The 14,956-nt window shown below is 39.4% G+C and overlaps 1 pseudogene; it reads left to right on the plus strand.

Moving 5' to 3' along the window:
- The first annotated feature begins 9,403 nt into the window (after window positions 1-9,403).
- Window positions 9,404-10,288, plus strand: LOC130020614 (40S ribosomal protein SA-like; annotated as a pseudogene).
- Window positions 10,289-14,956: the final 4,668 nt, after the last annotated feature.

Here is a 14,956-nt window from a genome sequence, read left to right on the forward strand (position 1 = left end):
TTTCAAGGAAAAAATAGGAGAGGGCTTATATACCTATGCAGGGCTTTACACCCCAAAAAGAAAGAATACACATTGTTCTCCAATGCACACGGAACATTTTACAAAATAGACCATGTGCTAGGACACAAAACATACCTCAACAGGATCAGAGAGATAGAAATAGTATCAACAATCTTTTCAGATCACGATGCACTGAAGATAGAAGTGAATCAAACACAGATATGAGAACCAAACCAAACACCTGGAAAATAAACAACTCAATGTTGAACAACTAGTGGATCAGGAAGAAAGTCAATGACGAAATGAAAAAATACCTGAAAACAAATGAGAATGAAGACATGAGCTACCAGAACTTAGAGAATGCAGCTAAAGCTGTGCTAAGGGGAAAATTTATAGCTCTGAAGGCATTTCTCAGGAAGGAAGAAAGAGCCCACATAAATAACTTGACTTCATAGCTAAAGATCTTAGAAAAGGACCAACAAAAGGAGCCCAAACCAGGCAGAAGGAAAGAAATCATAAAAATTAGAAAATAAATCAATGACATGGAAACCAAAAAAACATCCGAAAGATCAGTGAAACCAAGTACTGGTTCTTTGAGAAAATAAACAAGATGGATAAATCACTAACAGACTCAGAAAGAAAGAGAGAGAACCCTAAGAAACTGAATCAGAAATGAGAAGGGGGATATTACAACGGAAAGTAAAGAAATTCAAAAGATCATCAGAGACTACTTTGAAAATTTGTATGCCATGAAACAAGAGAACCTAGAAGAAATGGATAAATTCCTGGATTTCTATAATCTCCCAAGGCTGAATCAAGAAGATCTAGAGTACCCGAATAGTCCTATTAACATCAAGGAAATTGAAACTGTAATCAAAAGTCTTCCCAAAAACAAAAGCCCAGGCCCAGATGGATTCACTAGCGAATTTTTCCAAACATTTAAAGAGGACCTAGTGCTAGTTCTTCTCAAGCTTTTTCAGGAAATTGAAGAAAGAGAAACTCTCCCAAACAGTTTCTATGAAGCCCATATCTCATTAATACCAAAAGGAAACAAAGACACCACGAAAAAGGAAAACTATAGTTTGATATCCTTCATGAACGAGGATATGAAGATTCTCAACAAAATAGAATTAGCAACCACTATTCTAGCAAATAGAATTCAACCACTCATCAAAAAGGTCATACACCATGACCAAGTGGGATTCATCCCGGGGATGCAAGGTTGGTTTATTTCATTTGGAAATCAATAAAATTTTTTTAAAAAAATAATTAAATAAATGAAATATTGATTTTATTTGAAAATCAATAAAAATAATCCAGCATATCAAGAAAGAAAAATAAAAACCATATGATCATATCAATAGATGCAGAGAAAGCATTTGACAAGTACCAACACCCATTTATGATAAAAACCCTTGCCAAAATGGCTATAGAGGGGACTTTCCTCAATATAGTTAAAGCTGTCTACCATAAGCCTACAGCAAGTATCGTCATAAACAGGGAAAAACTGAGAACCTTTCCTCTAAGATCAGGCACGAGACAAGGATGCCTACTCTCTCCAGTGCTGTTAAATATAGTACTGGAAGTACTTGCAATAGTGGTTAGGCAAGAAAAAAATATTAAGGGCATTCAGGTAGGAAAGGAAGAAATCAAGCTCTCACTATTTGCAGATGATATGATACTATACTTACAGGACCCTAACACCTCTACCAAGAAACTCCTAGAAACAATAGACTTGGATAGTAAAGTTGCAGGCTATAAAATCAATACCCCAAAGTCCATGGCTTTCCTATACACAAATAGTGAGAGAGAAGAAAGTGACATGAAAAGAACAATCCCATTCACAATTGTGCCCCAGAAAATCAAGAAACTACAAATCAGCTTAACTAAGAAAGTAAAAGATCTGTACAAAAACAACTACAAAACGCTACTTCAGGAAATAAAAGAGGACATGAGAAAATGGAAAGATATCCCCTGTTCATGTATCAGGAGAATTAACATTGTCAAAATGTCAATACTCTCCAAAGCATTATACAAATTCAATGCGATCCCTATAATGATACCCAGGACATTCTTCAAAGAAATGGAGCAAACACTCCTGAAATTCATGTGGAACAATAAGCACCCAGGAATAGCTAAAGGAATTCTTAGGAAAAAGAAAATGGGAGGAATCAACCTCCCTAACTTCAAACTCTACCACAAAGCAGTAATAATTAAAACAGCATGGTACTGAAACAAAGGCAGAGCTGCAGACCAATGGAACAGGGTTGAATATACTGACATCTCCCCCCAAGCATATGATCATCTAATCTTTGATAAAGGTGCAAGAAATGTGAAGTGGATCAAGGAAAGCCTTTTTAACAAATTGTGCTGGTACAACTGGACAGCTACATGCAAAAAAAAATGAGCTCAGATCTCTGCCTAACACCATGTACAAGTAAGATCAAAATGGATTAAAGACCTCAACATCAGACCGGAATCCAAAATGTACATTGAAGACACGGTTGGCAAAACCCTCCACGACATTGAAGCAAACAGAATCTTCAAAGATGACACACCATTGGACAAGTAAGTGAAAACAGAGATAGACAAATGGGACTATCTTAAACTAAGAAGCTTCTGTGCCTCAAAAGAAACAGTGATCAAAATACAAAGACAGTCTACAGAATGGGAAAGGATATTCGCCGAATACACATCCAACAAGGGGTTGATATCAAGGATATACAAAGTACTGGTTTAACTCCACAAGAAGAAAACATGCAACCCCATCAAAAAATGGGGTGACAAATGAACATAAACGTTCTCAAAGAAGAAATCCAAATGGCAAAAGGCACATGAGAAAATTCTCTACATCATTAATCATCAGGAAGATGCAGATCAAAACAATAGACATTACCTCAAGACACAGAGACTGTCCCACATCCAAAAGAACAAAAGCAACCGGTGCTGGCATGGATGTGGCGAGAAAGGACCCTCCTTCACTGCTGGTGGGAATGCCAACTGGTTCAGCCTTTTTGTAAAACATTATGGACGATTCTCAAAAAAATAGAAATTGAGCTCCCATTTGACCTAACAATCTCAGTCCTGGGAATATATCCCAGAGAGGCAAAAAAGTACAGTTGAAATGACATCTGCATTTCTATGTTCTTTGCTGCACTACTCACATAGCCAAAATCTGGAAAAAACCTGAGTGCCTGAGAACAGATTACTGGTTTAAGAAACTTTGGTACATTTACACAATGGAGTACTATGTATCTGTTAAAAAAGATGAAGCCATGAAATTTACATACAAGTGGTATTACATGGAAAGTATCATGAGTCAGAAAGAGAGGGACAGACATAGAAAGATTGCATTCATCTGGGGAGCATAAAATAACAAAATAGGAGACTAACACCCAAGAATAGCCGAGAGAAGTACCAGGAGGTTTACTCCATGGCTTGGAGCCCGGTCTCACATGCTAGGGGAAAAGGCATCTCAGATAGAGAAGGGAGCACCAAATAAAGGGTGTTGGGAGGATCCTCCCAGGATGGGAGAAGCATGCTGAATGTAGGCTATAAACCAAACATGATTGCAACTCAATGCCTCTTTTGCAAACCACAGCACTGAAAAGGAGAGAGAGAACAAAAGGGAATTTCCTACTACAGAGGCAGTGTGGGATGAGAGGATGGGGGTTTGGAGGGATACTGGGATTAGTGGTGGTGGAGAATGGGCACTAGTGGAGGGATGGGTACTCGATTATTGTATAACTGAAACCCAATCACAAAAACTTGTAAGTCCACAACTGTACCTCATATGTTTCACTAATAAAAATTTAAAAATATGTATTTGTTTAAATTATTTGCTATTCTACAAGGAAGTGATCATCGACATCAAGAGAGGGGTTCAGCAGGGTGATACCATTTCACCGAAACTCTTCAGTGCCACCTGAAGAATATCATGCACCAACTGAAATGGGAAGAAACAGGAGTGAAGTTAGACGGTCAGCAACTGCACCACCTTCGCTTTGCTGATGACATCGTTCTAATAACATCAAACATCAGCTAAGTGGTACAAATGCTGGCCGACTTTGACCATGAGTGTGGAAAGGTTGGACTGCAGCTGAATCTCACCAAGACAATGTTTATGAGAAATGGACTAGTCTCTGATGTTCCATTTGCTCTCAACAGAATGAACATCTCCGAATGCAGAAGTTATGTGTACGTAGATCGAGAACTCAACATGATGAACGACCTTGCACCTGAGCTGCGCAGGAGGAAGAGAGTGGTGTGGAACACTTTCAAGAGCTTCAAAGAAGTTGTTATAAGGATGAATAACCTCTGGCTCTGGACACATCTTTTCAACTGCACCGTTCTTCCTGCCTAACATACGCTTCAGAGACCTGGGCCCTACAAAAGTAAGATGAGAACCACTATTCAGGTCTCCCAAAGAGGAATTGAAAGAGCTATGTTTAGAGTATCATGCTTCACTCAAGTGAGAGAAGGAATGCAGAGTTCTGACCTCATCAGCGTTCAAGAACCAGGGATGCTGTCTCATTTGCCAAGGCTTTGAAAATCAGTTGGGCTGGACATGTAATGCGATTTGGAGACCACCGCTGGACTAGAGCTGTTACTGACTGGATTCCATGGGACGTCAAAAGGATGCATGGCCGCCCACCTAAGAGATGGTCAGACTTTTTCGTTAGGACCCTGAACGAATGGTTTGATGCTTTTCATGTTCCTGGAATGAGCAGATGCCACTGGGCTACAATAGCACGTGACAGGGACGAATGGAGACTTTACTGGCACCCTCTCGAGGAAATTAATGAACAACGCGATGACAAGTGATTACAAGTGATTTACTTGTAGAAAAATTCTAGTTTGATGGAATTATTTCTTTTTAAAGAATGCTCTATTGTCCTTTGGATTGCACAGATTCTGACAACAAGCCAGCAATAAATCCCTTTTTGATTTGTTTTTGAGCCACACCCAGCTGTGCTCAGGGAGTACTTATGTCTCTGCACTCAGGGATTGCACCTGGCAGTACTCAGGAGACCAGATGGGATATTTGGTATTGAGCACAAGATCACTTGATCACTTGACTTCCCGTTAATCATCGATTTGCTCAAGTGGGCGCCAGTAATGTCTCCATTCGTCCCTGTCGCGTGCTAGTGTAGCCCAATGACATCTGTTAGTTCTAAAAACACAAAGAGCCTCAAACCAATCGTTCAGGGTCTTGATGAAGAAGTCTGACCATCTTGTAGGTGGGTGACCACGTGATCTTTTGACGTCCCATGGAATCCAATCGGTAATGGCTCTAGTCCAGCAGTCATCTTCAAATCTCATTACGTGTCCAGCCCATCTGATTTTCGACACCTTGGCAAACAAGACAGCATCCCTAATTCTCAATCATTGATGGAGGTTGGAACTCCGAATTCCTTCTCTCACTTGAGTGAAGCATGATACTCGAAGTATAGCTCTTTTGATTTCTCTTTGGGAGACCTGGATAGCGTTCTCATCCTGTTTTCATAGGGCCCAGGTGTCTGTGGCATATGTTAATGCAGGAAGAACAGTGGAATTGAAGAGATGTGTACTACTATACAAGAAGGGAGACATCTACGACATTGGCAACTATTGCCCAATCTGCCTATTGACTGTCATCTACAAGTTATTCACTCGAGTCGTCCTGAATTGGATTGGCAGAACACTAGATGAAGGACAACCATGCGAGCAAGCCGGGTTCTGCAAAGGATTCAGCACGATTGACCATATCCACACAATATCCAAGTTCATTGAGGTTTCTCGGGAATTCAAGATCTGGCTATGTCTAACGTTCATTGATTTAAAGAAGGTCTTTGATTCTATTGAGATGGAAGTGGTCATTGAAGCCCTAGTCAATCAGAACATTCATACTCAATACATCAGGATTCTCTGTGAACACAAGATAACAACATAAAAGACAACTATCCTTCCTCCTGAACTATCTCTTCCTGATATCTGTGAAATAGTCTTAGCAATTGTTTCCTCAAGTTGCTTCGTCTTTCTTCACTCCTCCTTGATTTGAGGATTCCAGCAGTTCTCTTAAATTTACTATGATTTCCGCATCTGCTCTTAGAAAAACTTCAGCTTCAATGGAATGTTTCCTATTGTTCTCCCTTTAACTATACCAATATTATCTTCTTATGTATCCAATTTTATGACAAACTTTTCCAGATCTATGGAAATGACATTTTCCCAATTGTTTTTTAAAAAACTCCACTCTTTTGATGCGAAATTGTGTTGTTCAGTCATGACTGTATATTGACAAAATGCATTTCATCATCTCAATACATGTCTATCATCATAGCGGTTAGAAAAAGCATAAGAAGATTATAATTTTAATAGCACTGTAGCACTGTAGCACAGTCCTCCCATTGTTCATCGATTTGCTTGAGTGGGCACCAGTAACATCTCTGTTGTGAGACTTATTACTATTTTTGTCATATTGAATACATCATAGTTAGCTTGCCAGGCTTTACCATGCAGGTGAGATATTCTTGGTAGCTTGCCAGACTCTCCCAGAGGGGCAGAGGAATCGAACTTGTATTGGCCTGGGTCGACTGCATGCAAGGCAAGCACCATACCTGCTGTGCTATTGCTCCAGCCTCATAATTTTAATACTACTTATATAAATATACAGTCAGAGAGATAAATCTTCTCAGGAGGTCATCTAGAGCTTATTTTTATGAAATTATATTGATTTAGTCAAACAGTAACTCCTATTCTCATTATGACCTACACCTGGAGCTTGTAGGATTAGAAACTACATTTTCATCATTAGTTATTTGTTTATCTAAAACTGTGGCACTGAATGGATTTTTAATTACTGTTATTTAATAGTTTTGAGTGATAGCACAGTGGGTAGGGCATTTGCCTTGCATGAGACCAACACCAGTCGATCCGAGTTCGATTCCTCAGCCCCTCCTAGAGAGCCCGGAAAGCTACCGAGAGTATCTCATCCATATGGCAAAGCCTGGCAAGCTACCCGTGACATATTCGATATGCCAAACACAGTAACAACAAGTCTTACAATGTTACTGGCCCTGCTCGAGCAAATCGATGAACAATGGGAGGACAGTGACAATGACAGAATAGTTCTGAACTAGTTTTTAGTTCATATCAATAAAACTGGGTCTCATAATCAGCTTTTGAGAAAGAAGTTCCTTGGTTTTCTTTGTAACAGTTTAATTTATGTACAGTGCGTGTCCCCACATAATCGGCACCATCACATTATTGTTACACCCTGTTTTTACATAATACTAGCATCTGAAAAAATATGAAATAACTTCACATAATGGTTTACCCAATATTTTTAAATAATCTGGCATAAAATTTGTGATGATTATGCAATGAAATACAGTAAGAATTTCTTTATACAGTCCTTATATTGCCTAATAAAATAATTATTTATAGTAACTAATGTACATATGTGATATATACACAATGTGCTTTGTAGTAACATATGATATTTAAAACAACCTTACTCTATAGTGATGCAAATTTTTGTAGTAAAAACGGTAACATTGATAGTAATAATTCACAAGTTAAAATGTGTTCTACTATGATGGTCTCAATTCTAGCTAGTTAGCAAATAAAAATTTTGGTCACCAGTAAAAATAAAGTAAGTGAATATAATGTGTAAATCCATTGCCATGCTGGAAAGACTATCCAAAGTAAATTCTATCACAGACTATAACAATAGCATCATCTTTACATATAATATGCACATTTGATGTGCTGTAGTAGCTCCTGGTGGGCACATTTGTAATTGGTAAATAGATGATCTTTACAACTCATTTGGGGCTGAGAAAATTAAGACTTCTTTTTGGTAGGATTATTTACTGTGAGATGCTTAACTCATTGTGGTGAGTATACCTAGTTATATTCATATGTAGAACACCATTTGTTCTGACTGGGAACTTGTAGCATACATTGTAATCTTGCAGATATTGTCACAGGAATTTTGTCAAAATTAGGTTGTCAGATCATTAGGATGTCAGATCAAGATCTTTTCTGAAGACAGAAAATTAGTAATATGTATACATTGGCACTGGAGAAGAAAAGAAGATGGTTGGGCTCTTGCTTTTATTGTATAGATAAGGTTCATAGTTGTCAATTTTAATCTACTACATGAAAGAAACTGAAGAAACTGTGGAGTATTTTAGCTCTGAGCATTCAATTCCACGTTCTAGTTTTGGCAAGTTCTAAGCAAAATAGGAAACATTATTCATTCATTTCTCCCTCCCTTTCCTTCACCTTGTTTGGGTCCTTGCCAGAAGCAGGGTTAGATTGCCAGCCCAGGAGGTGCACTTCACACTCTGAGAGGTGCTATTCCTAAGCATATTATCCTCTTCTATGACTCCAGACTAAACCCACAGCTGAACAGTAGGATGCTGCTTGCTAATGTTGATCATTCTGGCAAAACAGACTGTCAGTTCTGCAAAACCAATATAAGTAAGTGAGTTTTGTTTACAGCTGAAATCCTAAATTATATGATGTCTCATATATAGTTTGCATTACTGGCCTTTTAAACTTTCCTTCTATCTCTCTTCCTACCCAAATATTCGTTTCTTAGAATTGAAATGAGAATATTGCTGACAATATTATCAGGAAACAAGTGACAGTAGTTTAACTTAGACAATTTAGAGGTGTCTAGATGATTAGTTTGCTATTTGTTTTTGAATTTCTAGAAAAAGAAAATTGAATGACTGTTCATTGTTTAACATTGGCTAAATTTAAATGAAATCATGAGAATTTCTACAGCAGATTTACCCTCCTAATTATGCTTGGCTAATGTTTACACTGACTGATGGAAAAGAATGGTGACTGGGAGAATGCCAAATGGCAGAAGGAAGTCTGACCTGAGACTGAAAATGTCCAAGGGTAAATTATTGAGTGGACTGTCTTCAATGAGATAACAAAAAGAGCTGGTGATCTGAATGTCATCATTATTTAAGTGTGACCACTTTCTTTTGATTCAGAAAAAAATACTTAGAGAAATATAAGCAGTACACTTTAACCCCGCTAATACTTGAGAGAAATAAAGATATTTTCTATGTCTCCAGAGTTTCAGCACAACATTATAAAAAAGAAAATGCTAACAGTAATTTAACATCAAAATATGTTGAAAAGTTGCTTGGTTTCCACATTCCACAAATCTCATTCTTCTCGTACAAGTCACTTGACCCTTTTATGTAGTTTTTATGATCTAAGTCTAATTCTGACTGTAGAAAACCTACAGAGATTTAGAGTCTGATCTTCTTGGCCTCAAATGCTGTCATTGTAATTTTCTGGGCTAAAGTAGCATGGAAGCTTTCAGTGCTGCCCAGCGAGGGACCCATACGGCGTTGTTCATGATTCCCGTAGTAACTTAAAGGGAAATTTCACAATGTCCAGAACCATCGATGTCCTGCAGATAAAGGAGGAGGATGTCCTCAAATTCCTTGCAGCAGGCACCCACTTCGGTGGCACCAACCTGGACTTTCAGATGGAATAGTACATCTACAAAAGGAAAAGTGATGGCATCTACATCATAAATTTGAAGAGAACCTGGGAGAAGCTTCTGCTGGCAGTTCATGTCATTGTTGCCATTGAAAACCCAGCCGATGTCAGTGTGATCTCATCCAGAAATATTGGCCAGCGTGCTGTGCTGAAGTTCACGGCTGCCATGGGTGCCACTCCAATCGCTGGCCGATTCACTCCTGGAACTTTCACCAATCAAATCCAGCCGACTTTCTGGGAGCCGAGACTTCTGGTGGTTACTGTTCCCAGGGCTGATCACCAGCCCCTCACAGAGGCTTCTTACATCAACCTGCCTACTATTGCTCTGTGTAACAGACTCTCCTCTGCGCTATGTGGACATTGCCATCCCTTGCAACAACAAGGGAGCTCACTCTGTGGGTCTCATGTGGTGGATGCTGGCCCCGGAGGTGCTGCGCATGCGAAGCACCATCTCCCGTGAACACCCATGGAGGTCATGCCTGATCTCTACTTCTACAGAGATCCCGAGGAGATTGAAATGGAAGAGCAGACTGCTGCTGAGAAGGCCGTGACTGAGGAAAAATTCCAGGGTGAATGGACTGCTCCAGCTCCGGAGTTCACCGTGACTCAGCCTGAGGTTGCAGACTGGTCTGAAGGGGTGCAGTTGCACTCTGTGCCCATTCAGCAGTTCCCTACTGAAGATTGGAGTGCTCAGTCTGCCACAGAAGACTGGTCTGCAGCTCCTACTGCTCAGGACACTGAGTGGGTTGGAACCACCACCGAGTGTTCTTAAGCTGTTCTTCTAGACTCAAACGGGAAATGAAAATAAGGTTGATGGAAAATAAACGAGTTTCTAAAAAAAATAATAAATAAAGTAGCATGGAAAAATTGGGAGGAGTTTGGAAATCTTGAAACAGACTCTTATGATGTAAGATACAGTCATTATTAGTAAGAAAGCACTGAAATTTACTAGGAGAAAGAAATAGAAGATCAGTCACTTTTTCTGTCCATGTTCTTCCAAACAGATTCATAATCATTATTTTATTTTATTTTTTAGCAAGTGTTTTATAAAACACTTCTACCCATTTTCCATAGTTACCACACCGTGTTTGATGGAGTTCAGGCAGTAGGCAACAAATCATAGAGAAAGTCTGTCTGTCTGTCTGTCTATCTATCTATCAATCTATCTATCTATCTATCTATCTATCTATCTATCTATCTATCTATCTATCTATCTATCATCTATCTATCTATGCCTCTCAGAGAGCCCGACAAGCTACCAAGAGTATCCCACCCACATGGGCAGAGCCTGGCAAACTCCCCATGGTGTAATCAATATGCCAAAACCAGTAATTATAACAGATCTCATTCTTCTAACCCTGCAAGAGCCTCCAATCATTGGGAAAGACGAGTAAGGAGAGGCTGCTAAAATCTCAGGGCTGGGACGAATAGAGATGTTGCTGGTGCCTGCTCTAGTAAATCAACCAACAATGGGATGACAGTGATACAGTGATTTATTTTTTTAATTGAATCACCATGAGATACAGTTACAAAGCTTTCATGTTTGAGTTTCAGTCATACAATGATCAAACACCCGTCCCTCCACCAGAGCACATTTTCCACCACCAATATCCCCAGTAACCCCCTACTTATTCCACCCCTCCCCCTGCCTCTATGGCAGACAATTTCCCCCATACTCTCTCTACTCATTATTTTAAAAGACAATGATTAAAATAATGGTCAAGGAAGTAGTACAAATCAAGTAGTACAAATTAAATATGAATGCAGTGTCAGGGATTGTACTAGGATTAGTTGTGTACAAGGCAAGTGCCTTATTCCCTACACTAATTGATTTGTACTTGATTGAAAGAATCAGTGAAAGATCATAGATGTAGAAAAAAATCAGATTCTGTGCATTTGCTCCCATGCCAATCAGTGATATAAGCTTGTTCCCCTAAAGCTTACTTCCCCTGGTAATAGAATCAGGTATTGTGTTTGAATAAAGTTCAACCTTAAAAGTAACCAGAGGAAGGGCCAGAGAGATAGTATGGGGTAAGATGTTTGCACGCAAGTGGCCTACCCAGGTTCTGTCCTGGCACCCTAAATGGTTTCTTATCCTCTAACCCTGACACCCTATATCACTTCCTGAGCATAAAGCCAGAAGTTATCCCTGGGCACTGCTTGTTGTGGTTCCCAAACAAAACAAAATAGTAGTCACATGATCTGGAGACCATGATTATGGGCAACAGACTGCAAGATTCAGTTGGTCGATGATCTAGGTAGGAAGGAATAAATTCACTGTGAAGTAACGAGTGTGTCCTCAGTACCTTGCTTTTCTTTTTGGTTTTGGGGGTCACACCTGGTGGTGCTCAGGGCTTAATCCTGACTGTATTTAGAAATCATTTCTAGTGGTGCTCATGAGACCATATGCTGTGTCAGAGAATGTACTAGGATTGGTCATGTATAAGGCCAGTGCCTCAACCCCTACACTATCTCTCTTGCCCCAAATCTCTGTTGCTACCAAACTGAGTTCAGTGTTTTCTTTCAAATTTAAATTTTCTTCATTCTTCATTGTCACATATATTTAATTGCTAATTATACATATATAGCACTGTATAGCACTGTCCTCCCATTTCTCATCGATTTTTTTGAGTGGGCACAAGTAACGTCTCCATTGTGAGACTTGTTACTATTTTTGACGTATCGAATACGTCATGGTTAGCTTGCTAGGCTTTACCATTCAGACGTGATACTCTCGGTAGCTTGCCGGGCTCTCTGAGAGGGGTGGAGGAGTTGAACCAGGGTCAGTCTGGGTCGGCTGCGTGCAAGGCAAGCACCTTGCCGCTATGCTATCACTTCACTATATATATATATATATATGTATATATATATATATATATATATCACTGTCCTCCCGTTCATTGATTTTGCTAGAGCAGGCCCAGTAACATCTCCATTTTTGAGACTTCTTGTTACTGTGTTTGGCATATTGAATACGTCACGGGTAGCTTGTCAGGTTTTGCCATGAAGGCGAGATACTCTTGGTAGCTTGCCGGGCTCTCTGAGAGGGGCGGAGGAATCAAACCCGGCTCGGCCGGGCTGGTTGCGCACAAGGCAAATGCCCTACCACTGTGCTGCTATCCCTCCAGCCTATATATATATATATATATATATATATATATATACAATTTTTTTTTTGTTTTGGGACCACACTCAGCAGTAATCAGGGAGTACTTCTGGCTCTAGATTCAGGAATTACTCTGGGCTGTGCTTGGGGGACCATATGAAATGCCAGGGCTTGAATCTGGGTGGGCTGTATACTACTCTGACCCAACCTATAATTAATTTTTAATCAAATCCAGGTAGTTCTATTTTTAAATGCCTCTGATACTACATTGTTTCTGTTTTCTGTGTAGCCAGGATCAAAGACTGTCTTCATTCTCATCAATCTCTCCACACAGTACTTGTATGAACATCCTTAAAATGTATTTGATGATGTCATTTCCTGCTTAATGATCTCCAGGATTTCTTCTTTGTCCACTACTCATTAATTATTGTAACAAATAAATGTTGCAATTTGGTTTCTATATACTTCTACAGTCTTATTTCTAGTTACTCTCCTATAATCTGCATTAAAATAGCATTGATTGACCTTTGGATGTTTTCCAAACCAGCCATGTCCTATTATTCTACTTTTCCTGTTCCTCTACTACTGTCTCTTCATCTACCAGATAGTACATGCCAGATGGTTCTTAGGCCCAGAAATGCAGTACTGCTGGGGTCTGGTAGTGCTGGACACTAACTCTGAGCCACCCTGGTATGGCCACAGGTTGCCAAGATCAATCCTGGCACTGCCTATGGGCTACCAGAGCAACCTAGAGGGTCCCAGGAAAGCTATTAGTTAGAATAGATCAAACTCGGCACCTTGCTTTAACCAGACATGAACCTCATCCGTTTTAGCTGTCTTCTAGGCCCTTATATCCTAAATCTTTTTCTAAAGAAAGCATGCTTAGGTTAGAAGACTAACAAAAATAAACAGAGATGGCAAGAAATATGCTATTGAAGACACTATGAAAAAATTTCAAATCTATTCACATTTTACACTTTATTTCCTTTCTCTGATAAATGAAACATAATAGTTAAGAAACATTGAAGTGAAATCAATGTTCCAGCAGTTTATCTTAAGGACTGGGATTGTTCAGAATACAGATTTCAAGGCAAAAATTACCCCCCCCTCCACCATCTCAGTAGGATTGTGAAATGCTCTCTGCAGAACCGATTGCTCCTGGTTTTTCAATTACAACTTTGAATCATATTCCTTGATTAGTAACAAGCAATCAATCATAATTAATTAGTTAAAATGTTCAACCGTTAAAATCATTACCATTAATTAAAATAATTATCTCTATTTTGGCTGCACTTCATTACCATTTCTGGGAAATGCATTGCTCTACTGTACTGCCTTTCTTAGTGCAGATTTTTGGTGAAAGCAATGCATATAATAGGCTATATAGGCTATATATGAACTACTTTAAAATGACCACTTGACGGCGATTTAGATTTTTGTAATCTGTTAAGTTGTACCTGGGAAAAATATTTTAGTACAGTAAAATAAACAAATCCCATAACATTGAAATTAATATTAGCCTACATAAAATGGTATAAAGGGAGGAATTTTTAAACTCTTGTGCTTTAGAAGGAAATGGCTGTTGTTTGTGTTAAATCAAGAGTGCAGGGGCTGGAATGACAGTACAGAGAGTAGGGCATTTTCCTTCATGTGATTGGGCTGGGTTCAATTCCCGGCACCCTGTAAGGAGCTTGCCAGGAATGATCCCTCAGCACAGAGCCAGCAGTAAGCTCCAAGCACTTGAGGTATGACCCCCCCCCAAACCAAAAACCAACGGTCACGGTCCTCCCATTGTTCATCGATTTGCTCAAGCGGGCCCAGTAATGTATCCATCATGAGATTTGTTGTTACTGTGTTTGGCATATTGAATATGTCACGGGTAGCTTGCCAGGCTGAGAGGGGCAGAGGAATCGAACTCGGGTCGGCCATGTTGGCCGCTTGTAAGGCAAACACCCTACCGCTGTGCTATTGCTCCAGCCCACCAAAAACCAAAAGCAAACCAAAACAAAAATTGACAAAACAAAAAATGAGAGTGTAGATGTGACCAGAGAGGACACTAATGAATAAGTTGGGCAGTCTATCTGGAATTCAACAGAGAAATAAGGTGTTGAGGACAAATGAAAATGAATTAAAGGATATAGATGATATAGAAGATACTTTTAAAAACTGTACTTAAAAAATTAGAGACACAGAATGATAAAAGTAATAGAACAGTGAGTATTTGAAGAGAAAATAACTGAAGGTTTTCTAGAGTTGAAGAAAGACAAATGTCATGTAAGGTAAATTCTAGGAAATTTTGGTGTTGTGTGGTGGAGGATGTGGGGGAGGAGTAAG

Source organism: Sorex fumeus, unplaced genomic scaffold (assembly GCF_029834395.1).
Source record: "Sorex fumeus unplaced genomic scaffold, SorFum_2.1 ptg000002l, whole genome shotgun sequence".
NCBI classification, from domain to species: Eukaryota; Metazoa; Chordata; class Mammalia; order Eulipotyphla; family Soricidae; genus Sorex; species Sorex fumeus.